General features: G+C 51.2%; 1 protein-coding gene across 5 annotated transcripts in view; it reads left to right on the forward strand.

Moving 5' to 3' along the window:
* Positions 1 to 12168, forward strand: part of PPP1R12B (protein phosphatase 1 regulatory subunit 12B) — a 137045-nt gene that overhangs the window by 106470 nt on the left and 18407 nt on the right. The window lies entirely within an intron of this gene.

The raw sequence follows: 12168 nt of genomic DNA on the forward strand, positions 1-12168 counted from the left end.
ATTAGCTGATATTTTTTGCTGTAAAAAAGACCATCAAGATTTAAAATTGTCATTGATGTGTGTGGGCTGCTGTTTCAGTAGTGGCTGCCATCACTTAGAATCCCAGAATAGTTTGGGTTGGAAGAAATCTTAAAGCATACGTTGTCCCATGGGCAGGGACACCTTCCACTTGCCCAAGTGGCTCCAAGCCCTGTCCAAGCTGACCTGGGACACTTCCAGCGATCCAGGGGCAGCCACAGCTGCTCTGGGCACCCTGTGCCAGGGCCTGCCCATACCACAGCCAAAAATTCCTTCCCAATATCCCATCTAACCCTGCCCTCTGGCAATGGGAGACCATTCCCTCTTGTTCTGTCACTCCAGGTCCTTGTCCAAATTCCCTCTCCAGCTCTCTTGGAGCCCCTTTAGGCACTGGAAAGGGCTCTGAGGGCTCTCTGGAACCTTTTCCAGGATGAGAATCCCCAGCTCTCCCAGAGGGGCTCCAGGCCTGGAGCAGCTCCGTGGCCTCCTCTGGGCTCTCTCCAGCAGCTCCAGCTCCTTCCTGTGCTGGGCCCCAGGGCTGGGGCAGCTCTGCAGGTGGGGCCTCACCTGAGCAGGGCCCAGGGGCAGAATCCCCCCTGCCCTGCTGCCCCCTGGGGATCAGCCCAGCACAGGGGGGGTCTGGGGGGCCAGAGCACGGGGCTGGGGCTGAGCTTCTGATCCACCAGCGCCCCCCTGTCCTTCTGATCCACCAACACTCCCATGTGCTCCTGATCCACCAGCACCCCCATGTCCTTCTCATCCCCAACACCCCCATGTCCTTCTCATCTCCAACACCCCCATGTCCTTCTGATCCACCAGCACCCCCCTGTCCTTCTGATCCACCAACACCCCCCTGTCCTTCTGATCCACCAACACCCCATGTCCTTCTCCCCAGGGCTGCTCTGTGTCCATTCTCTGCCCAGCCCAGTTGTGAAGTAGCTGCTTGATGGTTGATACTCCTCAAGGGAGTCTGTACAATTCTCCTTGTTCTGTCCATGCTCACACTTTCACTACAAGGCTCTTCCCTCTGATTTTGGAGCACTCCCTTCAGAGTACATAACCTGAGCTTTCCAGCTGAATTTTCTCAGGAAGAGCTCAGCAATAAAACTCTAAGTGTATGCAGTGGTCTGCACTGATTTATTTTATTCTGCCTTTCATTGGAGCATCTGAAGGAGCCGTGCTGGGTGAAATATGGGATGTAGGAGCATCACCTTTTATGGGCCGTATGTTTGCAGCGAGTCACTTGATAGCAATGCTTGAGTATAAAAAGCAGCCATTCCCAAATCAGTGTCTGTGTTAAGGAGCCCCACACGAGCCTGAGCTGCTCTGAGCACTGATTGCCATGGCAGCAAATGCACCAAGGCTGCCACGCTCCTGTGCACACACACGGCAGGAAGGCAAAGCCAATCTTGCAGCAAAAGGAAAAGCTAATGCACTGAAATGTGAGTGAGTGGCTGAGCTGCAGGTGCTCAGCATGCAAATCACACTGACAGGGTTGGTGTTCATGTTTCAGTGATCATAGAATCACGGAATCCTAGAATTTTTTGTTTGGAAGGGACCTTAAAGCTCATCTCATCACCCCCTGCCATAGGCAGGGACACCTCCCATTGTCCCAGGTTGCTCCAAGCCCCATCCAGCCTGGCCTTGGACACTTCCAGGCATGGGGCAGGAAGAATTTCTTCCTGATATCCAATGTAAATCTTTCCTCTCTTACTTCAAAACTGGCCCCCCCACTTGTTCCTGTCACTTGCCCATGTAAAAAGTCAATGTCCCAGAGTGCTGGGAGGTCATTACAAACGCCTGCTAGGATTACAGCCTTCCTCCAGTTTGGAAAAGAAATGTGTCAGATGGTCAGTTTTTGCTCTGTGGTGTTTTTGCAACAGGTTCCATCCCTTTCAGATATTCCTGGTCACAGGTTTATTCTCACATGGGGTTTTCTGCTATGAATCATTGAACTTGCTGTGCTGCCACTGCCAGTGTATTACAGAATAGAAACTGTTATGAAAATATTTTTCCAGGAACCTTTGCGTTCCTGGGTTTCCATTTAGTGGCTTGGATCCGTTTGGTTGTGATAAAAGTGATGCTGCATAAATTGAAAGAGGATCAAATTTAAGTTGCGTCATGACAGTTTCTGTCTCATTTCTGGATTGCTGACTAGTTACACAGTGTTTGTGGAAATGATTCCCTTCTCTCCCAGCAGCCAACAAAAAATGTGGGATACTGAAACTTGAACTTTCAGGCAATTAACCTTTGTCTGTGTTCTCCAGCACCCTGCTTTGTTCTGTCTCTGGTTATTCCTCCAGCACAGTGTTTCTCAGATGGGTATCAGGATGAAATCCTTCTCCCTTGTTTGTCCTTGGGTTTTTTTTATTGAGTCCTCCTCTGTAAATGTCCATATCTGGAAGCATATTGGGAACTTGTGGTAATTCCCAGGGCACCACCCATGAGATGTTCCCTGCTGTGACTCAGTAGCCAGACGATGCTCCTGCATCTGGATGAATAAACAAGATGGGTCAGGGCATTGCTGTGACCCGTGGGCTGAACAGCCTCTGTCCCTGAGGCTGAAGTTCCTTCAGCTCTCCTCCCTCCCCAGCAGCAGAATTGATCCAAGCCAAAGCTGGAGCAGCGAGTGTGTTAACTGTTAAAGGCTCTGAGGGTCATGGATGATTTGGAAAGGAGCTGATGTGACACTTCAGCCTCATTTACAGCTCCTGTTTGACCCTCAGCTGCCTGCTCAGAGGTGTTGCCTTTGGAGAAGCTGGTTAAGCAGTTGGAGAGCAATCGCTCAGGATAGCTCAGCCTTGGAACCACGGCTCATTGCAGGAGGTCACAAGGTCAGGGGCAGCTTGAGGTTCCACCAGAGCTGGGAATCAGTTGGGACTTTGAAAGGGATGAAGGGAGGAGGAGAAAAACAGTGCCTTTAATTTGGGTCAGTTAATGGTACAGCCACAAAACCAGGGACAGAGAGAGGGGGAAGTGCTGCAGGATGGGAATGAGCAGCCACAGGAGTGATGGGGAGAGTGGGTGGAATCTCTGTGAGAGCAAACCTCTTCATCCTGCTGAGCTGGAAACCAGTGTCTGCTTCCCTGCAGGGGCCCACTAGAGCTCTGGTTTTCATAAAATGAACACAAACCCATCAAAAATAGGGCTGGAAGAGACACAGAGCCCAGTTCATCCATTTCCCTGTGTACTGGCTGCTCTACTTGTGCTGTTCATGGGAGGTGGTGCATAGAATCATAATCATGGAATCACTAAGGTTGGAAAAGCACTCTAAGATCACTGAGTCCAGACATTAACCCAGCACTGCTGGGTGGGCATCATTCTCTTCTGCCGGGTGAAAAGCAGCAGGACAAGAGGAAATGGCCTCAAGTTGTGCTGGAGGAGGTCCAGCTTGGATATTGAGGAAAACTTCCATGGAAAGGTGGTCAGGCACTGGCTTAGGCTGCCCTGGGCAGAGATGGAGTCACCATCCCAGGAAGTGTTCAGAAAACATGTGGATGTGGCACCAGGGATATCACACCTGGGGACATGAGTTAGTGGTGAACGTGGCAGTGCTGGGGTAACATTTGGGTTTGATGGTCTTAGAGGGCTTTTCCACTCTTCAGAGTTCTGTGATTCCCTGATTCCAGTCTCGCTCCATGTGCTGCCTGTGCCCACGATGCTGTTGTGGGAACGTGGCTGCTGCCTCAGGAGCTGTTCACTGAATCTTGGAGTGGACTTCGCACTGAAAAGTTGCTGGTTGGCTGCTGGCAGCTCTCACCCTCACTGCTGCTTCAAGAGGTATTCAAATCCCTAATGAAACATATGAGAACATCCTGCCAGAGGTTTTCAGGGCAGGGAAGGGGTTCCTGCAGACCTATGGCATTCTCATCTGGAAGAAATTTAGGAGTAGAAATCTTTTCCTCTCATGTCACTTGGCCGCTTGGTTTTTATTTCCACACGTCTGGAGAGTTTTGTCTAAGATCACGTCGCTTTGCGAAATTAAATTTTTCACCAATAAAATTTGATCCCTTAGAAAAGAAGGGAAAAAGGGCAATGAACCCTGGGTTTCAGAACTATGGCCTTTCCTAAATTAAAATGCTATCCAGCCTGATGTTTTACATGGTGAGTTTTATCCCCAAGAGACAACGGGAATAAACTGCAGCTGCTGGAAAGCCCATGGTCCATGAGAGAGTTTTGGAGCACAGAGCACAGGCTGGCCATGGCACACATGACAACTGTTCCAACTGTAGTTTGTTTGGGATGGCAGGAGATGTGGCCATCAGTCCCTCACAGCCCTGGATGTTTGTTTCTGATTAAATATGTGCTGTTTGTACTGAAAACTATGGGATCTGCTGCAGCCAGCTGCCAAAGCCACTATTCCATCTTGGAGAAGCTTTTAATGTTATGCTTCAGTAATAGCAGTTTTTCTTAAGCAAAGTTTATTGATTTATAGTTTGAGAAAACATATTTTGCATCAGGCTTTGGGGAGTTGGAGGTTACATGGAGGTGGTTTGGCTGCACTGGATTATTAATCATATCCAAGGATTTTGGAATCCTTGCATTTGCACGCTTGCAGGCTCGAGCTGGAAGCAGCACATCCATCACTCCAGTGGAGCTAACAGGATGCTGCACAAACCACAACTCTCAGGTCAGAGGAGCAGCTTTCTGAGGGAGGCAATGACCTCAGAATAACTCTCAAAAGTAGAGTTCAGCCAGACCTTCGAATTATTCTGCGCCCACTGAAAAACTAAACTTGATCCCAGCCATTCCTGCTGGGAGTGACAAATGCAGCTGTAGGGGAGCACCGACCTGAGCTGTACCCACTGGGGATGGTCTGAGGTGTCCCAGGCAGCCTCCTCCTGCCCTTTCTTCCTTCCAGCTCAGCTCTGGCTGCACTGGCTCCTGGAGGATTCCTGTCCTCAGCAGTGTCCTGCTCTGCCCTGGTGCAGCCTCACCTCAGTTCTGGGTACAGTTTTGGGCACTGCAATGTAAGAAGGATCTGAAGTTGTTGGAGAGTGTCCAAAAGAGGGACACAGAAATAGGGGAGGGTCTGGAGGGGCCACATGAGGAGCAGCTGAGGGCACTTGGTCTGTTCACCCTGGGCCCTGAGGGTGCAGCTCTGATCTCTGCTCTGTGTGACAGGGACAGGACCCCAGGGAGCAGCTGGAGCTGGGCCAGGGCAGGCTCAGGCTGGATCTCAGGGAAGGTTCTTCCCCCAGAGGGTGCTGGCACTGCCCAGGCTCCCCAGGGCATGGGCACAGCCCCAAGGCTGCCAGAGCTCCAGGAGTGTTTGGGCAGCGCTGCCAGGGATGCCCAGGGTGGGATTGTTGGGGGGTCTGTGCAGGGCCAGGAGGAGAGCTGGGTCCTCATGGACCCCTTCCAGCTCAGGATTTGATGCTCCTAAGAGGGAAAGGTTGTCCTTTGGGACACACATCAGCCTGGAGCTCATGTAGGAGCAGCTGAGCTACGTAACTGCAGAAATATAGTGACTTTTGCTTATAAAAGGGAAAGAACCCCAAAACCAGCTGGCTTTATTTTATATTTACTTTCTAAAATAAACACAGCTCATCAAGAGGATATTTGCCAGCACAAGAATATAATTTGAGGGGTTTCTAAAACTTCCCCTGTTGCTTAAAGAAGGACTGAGCTGGAGCTGTGCCCCTGCATCTCATTACATGGTGGTTAATTAATCATAGGCATTGATCAGGATTTCTGAGACAAAACACACCAAAATAAATTCCTTGACAACTCTCTTAAAATAGTGTACACAGTCCTGAGATTGGCCAGTTGGATATAAAGTATAAAATGTTCCCAAAGCATCTATTTTGTTTCCTTTTCTTCCTTGTTTTTTTTTTTTCTTTTTTCTTGAAAAAATGTAAATAGTAGGGAATTGCGCCTTCACTGGCTCCAACCTCAGCCACAGAATGCAATTGGAAGCAATTAGGGCAGTTTCTGCCTTGGCAAAAGCAGCAGCCAATCCCCCTTTTGTCACTGCAGTTCAGGGCTGTATTTTATTGAAACCTTCCATGAGGAATTTGGTTTAAATTATTCATCACTGAGCTCCCAACAGCTGCAAGATTTTCTGGTTTTTGAGGGAAGGCTCCTGCCCTCCACAGTCCAAGTACATTTGTAAAATCTGTCCTGGATGGTATTCCTGGCACAAGGCAGCATCCCAGCACCCGGGTAGGTGGAGCCACAGCCTGTGCCCAGCTGTGCCTTTCCCTGAGACTGACCAATGTCAGCACCCTGAGAATCTCTGAAGTGCCCAAGGCCAGGTTGGGCAGGGCTTGGAGCAAAGTGTCCCTGCCCATGGCAGAGGGTGGAGCAGGATGAGCATTAAGGTCCCTTCCAACCCAAACCATCCAGTGATTCCATGGTTCTGTGGTGTTCTTCACCCTTTTTCTTGGGTCCCATCTCAGATCCTGCTGATTTTCCAGCCCATCTGGGTTGGATGATCTCTGAGCTGGCAAAATGGGCTGACCCCCTTCAGTGTCCTCCACCACCTCAGCCCTACCTGGATGTGCTGCCCACCATGAGATGAATGGGAGGGAACGTGATGGGATCTCTGTGGTGAGAGCTCTAAGACCTGAGGATTACCAGAAGCTTGTGAGCATGTTTATTGGTTTGGAAAGACAGGACTCTGCCAAGGAAGGCAGGAGCCTCCCCTGAAATGGAGAATGTAAACCCTCCCCACCCCTCTGAATTGCTATAAATTTTTATATTAAGGGGCTCTCAGGCAAAAATATGGGAGCAGGAAATAACAGTTCTTTAATAGGGAAAAGAAAAAAAAGGATAAAATAAACAATGCAGTGAATCAAAGCAACACTGCCAGAGTCAGAACCCAACCTGACACCCTGTGGGTCAGGCTGTTGGCAGTAGTCCCATTGGAATTGTGGCTCAGCCCTCCTGCAGTGTCAGGGCTGGTTCTGCTGGAGCAGGGATCCTGGAGAAAGGTGCAGTCTCTGCCTCTGAAGATCCAGGGGAAGAAGAGGCAGCTGCTGTTCCTCTGGGCAATCCAGTGGAGAAGCTGTGCTGGTGTTCCAGAATCTCCAGATTATATCTGGGTAGCAATGCTTGGCTCCTCCCTCTGGGCTCCCATCTCCCAATGGGATGCTGTAGTTCTTATCAGCCAGGCAGTGACATTCAATGGCTGTTATCAGCAGGTGTCCCCTCCCAAGGGAGAGGTGATTGTGATCACTCAGAGCGAGATAAGGCAAACTGCCCACTTGACAAAAGACAACTGCCATACAAATAGTAACAGAATACATCTTGCCTTGCAGTCTGGAACAGCAAGTCTGCAAGTGCTCCATGCTTTTGTTTTCCTTTGGAAGTCACCCCTATGGGTGTGGGCAGCAGCAGCCAGGCTCAGCTCGACTGGATTCTGAACCAGGACAGCCTGTTCCCCCACCCCAACCCCTGCAGTGCTCTGACCCTCTTTAGATTATGGAAGGATAATTTCACAACTCGATGCTTCCCTGGCTCTTGATGTTTTTAGTTGAATTTTGATCCCAAGGGAAATAAATGAATCTGGGCAAAACTGCAGTGCTGCTCCAAATTTGCCAGGGAAGGAAAAAGCCTCCAGTGCATTTGTTGATAATGACTGGAGTGGATACTGCAGTTTCTCAGCATCCCCTCACAAACCTGAACAATTCCCTTCAGGAAAGTCAGGAAGGAAAAGACCCTTCTTGCACCAGCTCAGGCAGGTACACATGTGATGCCTCAGCTCTTCATTCCCTCTGTTCATTCCTAGCTTCTCTTCCCAGCAATGAAGGAAGAAGAGTTTTGTCCTTCACCTTCTCGCTCTCACCTTGGAATTTCCTCTCTGAGCAAACAACCTCCTTCCTCACTGCCATGGGCAGCACAGGGAGCCAGCCAGTGCTGCTGGAATTCAGTGAATATTTGGTGGCTGTTGGACAGGGCAGGGCAGTGCAGGCAGGGCCAGTGGGGGCTGCTCTGATGGAGCAGGTGCAGCTGGAAGCACATGGAGAGGGTTCCAAAGATGCTGTGGTCAAGCACTGGGCAGAACTGAGCAGGAAAGCAGCTGTTCTCTGCTGAAAATGTCTCCAGTGAGACATCCCAGTGGCCTCTGAAGATATTTGTCTCTCTTTGAACAAATGGCTGGGATGTCTCAGTTGAACACCTTCTCCAGTGTTCCATAGAATCATGGAATCACAGAGTCAGTGAGGTTGGAAAAGCCCTCTAAGATCATTGAGTGAACACTGCCATGTTCCCTGCTAGCCCATGTCCCAAGTGCCACATCCACATGTTTTTGAAAGACTTCCAGGGATGTTGACTCCACCACTGCCCTGGGCAGCTGTGCCAGGGCCTGACCAGCCCTTCAGGGAAGAAGTTTTCCCTGTTATCCAACCTGGCCCTTCCCTTGAGGCCGTTTCCTCTTGTCCTGTCCCTGTTCCCTGGAGCAGAGCCTGACCCCCACCCTGGCTGTCCCCTCCTGTCAGGAGTTGTGCAGAGCCACAAGGGCCCCCTGAGCCTCCTTTTCTCCAGGCTGAGCCCCTTCCCAGCTCCCTCAGCCCCTCCTGGTGCTCCAGACCCTTCCACAGCTTCATTGTTCTTCTCTTAGAGGGCTTTTTCATCCTTAATGGTGCTGTCATTCCATGGTTCCATGTTACTGCAGGGTGGCTGTCTCAGTGCTGACAGCAGCAGCAATGCCTCCCCTCTCATCTGGCACTTTGCTTTCCTTTAAACACACAGAGAGTCACCGTCTGAACCAAGCCATTGCAGTATGCATCACAGCAAAGTCATAAATACAATAAACCTGAGGGGTTTCCCCCTTTTTGCTGTGTATGTTTAAGGTGATTCCTTCTCACCCCAGCCTTCCTTTGCGGAAGCATGTCCCAGCTCCCCCTGCATATGGAAATTCTCATTTCTTAGAAGGAAAAAGGACAGAAATGGTTGTTCCTCTTGCTGCAAGTGCCCTGGCTGGCTCAGGGACCTGGCTGGGTTCATTGCCTGGATTCCATGTCACCTTGCCCAGCCACGGGATGTTTCCCAGCACTGTTCAAATCCTTTAGCACGTGCAGTTGCTGCAGTAACTCAGGCTTGCTAAGGAGTGGATTACTTGCCCAGCCATTTGTCATCGTATCATAAGTCATCACTGAAGGGGATTAGCATGAAGTGCACAAAAAACTTTCAACAAGAGCCTTGTTCATCAGTGTAATTCTCTTCTCCAGCTCTTCAGGGGAGGTTGGGTCATTGGGCCAGGATTCAAAAGGAACTCTCAGGCTGCTGAGGGGTTTAGGAAACAAATGTTGAAAGCTCAGCTAACAAAGCACCATGGAGAGATCACCTTGTGTGGCTGAAAGTGGAAAATCCTTTGTAGAATCCTAGAATCACAGACTGATTTGGGTGTGAAGGGACCATCAAAGGTGATCCAGTCCACCCCTCTGCCATGGCAGGGTCACCTTCCACCAGCCCAGGGTGTTCCAAGCCCTGTCCAGCCTGGCCTTGGACACTTCAGGGATCCAAGGGCAGCTGTGCCCAGTTTCTCTGAGCAATCTGTGCCAGGACCTCACCACCCTCACAGGGAAGAATTTCTTCCTGCTATCACAAGTCACCCTGCCCTCTGGCAGTGGGAAGCCATTCCCCCTTGTCCTGTCCCTCCATGCCTTGTCCACAGTCCCTCTCCAGCTCTCCTGGAGCCCCTTTAGGCACAGGAGGGGACTCTGAGGTCTCCCCAGAGCCTTCCCTTCTCTAGGTGAACATCCCCAGCTCTCCCAGCCTGGCTCCAGAGCAGAGGGGCTCCAGGTCTCAGAGCAGCTCCGTGGTCTCCTCTGGGCTCTCTCCAGCAGCTCCAGCTCCTTCCTGTGCTGGGTCCCAGGGCTGGGGCAGCTCTGCAGGTGGGGCCTCACCTGAGCAGGGCACTGGTCAATCTCCCCCTCCCCTGCATGAGCTGAGAATGTGGTTGGATTTGTGGTCTCTAACAGCCCTCTGCAGTAGCCATCTGTACAGAAACTGTCCCAGCTTGCTGCCTTCAGGTGTCACACAGAGCATGGCCTGAGCCAGGGCTCTTTGGACAAGAGGGCTGTATCCCTCTCACGACATTGAGTGGCATGAGATGCTTCCCAGACAGCATCCAGCCTGGCTTGTGGAGGTGCAGCAGGGCTTAGCCAGGGTGGAAATGCATCTGCTATCTTCCTTGGGAGGTTTCTCACCTCTAAGATGAAAAGAAGAAAGAGATTTTATTAGCGCAAATAAAATAGTGCCAGGCTGGACCCACTGCTGTGGCTCAGGGCCCGTGGCTTGGGGCCTCCTGGAGCTTTGGGTGTGGTGTTTACAGGGTAGGGCTATGTCCTGGTTTGGAAAGTCAGGTGTCTGTTAAGGAAGGCAGGAGCCTTCTGTGAAATGGAAAATGTAACCCCCCTCCCTCTGAATTATTACAATTTTGAAATTAAGGGGCTCTCAGGCAGAGATATGGGAGTAGGAATAACAGTCCATTAATAGGAAAATTAAAAATACAAATGCAATAGTACGAAAGAAAACCACTGCCAGAGTCAGAGCAGGCCCTGCCCCCTGTGTGCCAGGGAGGTGTCCCAGCCCCATCCCACGGGGGCTCAGCCCTCCTGCAGTGCCAGCTGTGGCTCTGCTGCAGCAGGGATCCTGCACAAGGGGGGAGTTTTCCTCTGCAGCTCCAGGGCTGCTGCAGATGGGCCTGGGCTCCCTCTGGCCATGCAGGGCAGCAGAAAGCTGCTCCTCTGGCAATGCAGGGGGCAAAGGCTGCTGTGCTGTGCCAGGCTCAGATTGGATCCAGGGAGGAATGCTTGGCTCCTCCCCTGGGCGGAGCATCTGCCCATGGGATGGTGGGATTGGATCAGCCCTGCAGGGACACTCACTGGCCATGGACAGCAGAGATCTCCTGGAGGGAGGGTTGGCTGTGGGAGAGATAAAGAAAAAACTGCCCCATGAACAGCAGAGAACTGCCCCAGCTCTGACAGATGGGGATAGAACGCACACCCCCAGCTGCATCTTGCAACGTAAAACAGGCACTATACCTAAGCAAGGGCCTGGCTAAGGATGGCCCTGTGGGCACAGCTGGAGGGAGAATGTGCTAATTCATAGCAGGGTTTGCTTGTCCTTTTGATCCCTGCAGGTAGCAGCTTTGCCTGAGCTGTGCTCCATCCTCGAGGCTCCACGTGCAGGGTCCAGCAGTTCATTTTCCTGCTGCTGGTGCTCACAGCACAGCGTGTCAGAGGCTGTGCTACACAGCCCATGCTTTGCAGACTCCCTGGGCACCTTCCTGTCCTGAATCAGGATGCCAGATGAGGGTCACATTAGGCTGGGATGAATTCAAACCTCAGCTGTGTTGGGTGATGGGTTGCTGTGTCCTGGCAAGCAGCAGGCAGGGCTGGGCACTGGGCAGGATGCTCTGGGAGCTGCCCCCTGCTCCTCTGCCTTGGAGTGGAGGTGTGGCTGGGTCACTTGTCCACTGGGTGACTTAATCCCTCTCTCCATGGGGTGTACTCCCAGATCCCTGCCCAGGATCAGAGACAGGCATTGTCTGGGTGCCAGGCAGGAGTGGGTGGTCTGAAGTCTTTAAGCACCAGGGTGCCAGACAGGCAGCACATCTGCCTCCCAGTGAGGCCTTAGCACTGGATTTACTGGTGTAGCTGACAGCACAGCAGTGCAAGCATGTCTGGGCACAAAAAGCCTGACCTCTCATCTGCTCTGTGATGTCCTTTGTGTTGACTGTGCTAAAAAGAGCTGAGGGAATTGGCTGTAAGTGCCCGTGGGAGGTTTGTGCTCCCTCAGAACAATGATGCTACTGATAAAACAACAGAGGAATACTGAGCTCAACTTCCAGTTCAAGGGAGGATAAAGAGTTGGAATGCACCTGGAATTTGAGTAAATGTCTGTCAGGGGAGGTGACTGTAAGTGTGGCATGTCCTGCAGGATAGTGATGCTGTCACCACTGGATTTATGCAACTGTAGGAAGCAGCTGTTCAATCTAGAAATGTCATTGAAATGGTGCTTTACTACATTAAGCTTCTGCAGGATAGTCATAGAATCGTTACTAAGTTGGAGAAGCCTCTCTAAAATCATTGAGCCCAAACTTTCCCCAGCATTGCCATGTTCACCATTAAACCATGACCCCAGGTGTTACATCTGTACATTTTCTGAATATTTCCAGGGAGTGTGACCACCACTGCCCTG

This window comes from Zonotrichia albicollis, chromosome 28 (genome assembly GCF_047830755.1).
Source record: "Zonotrichia albicollis isolate bZonAlb1 chromosome 28, bZonAlb1.hap1, whole genome shotgun sequence".
Lineage (NCBI taxonomy): Eukaryota > Metazoa > Chordata > Aves > Passeriformes > Passerellidae > Zonotrichia > Zonotrichia albicollis.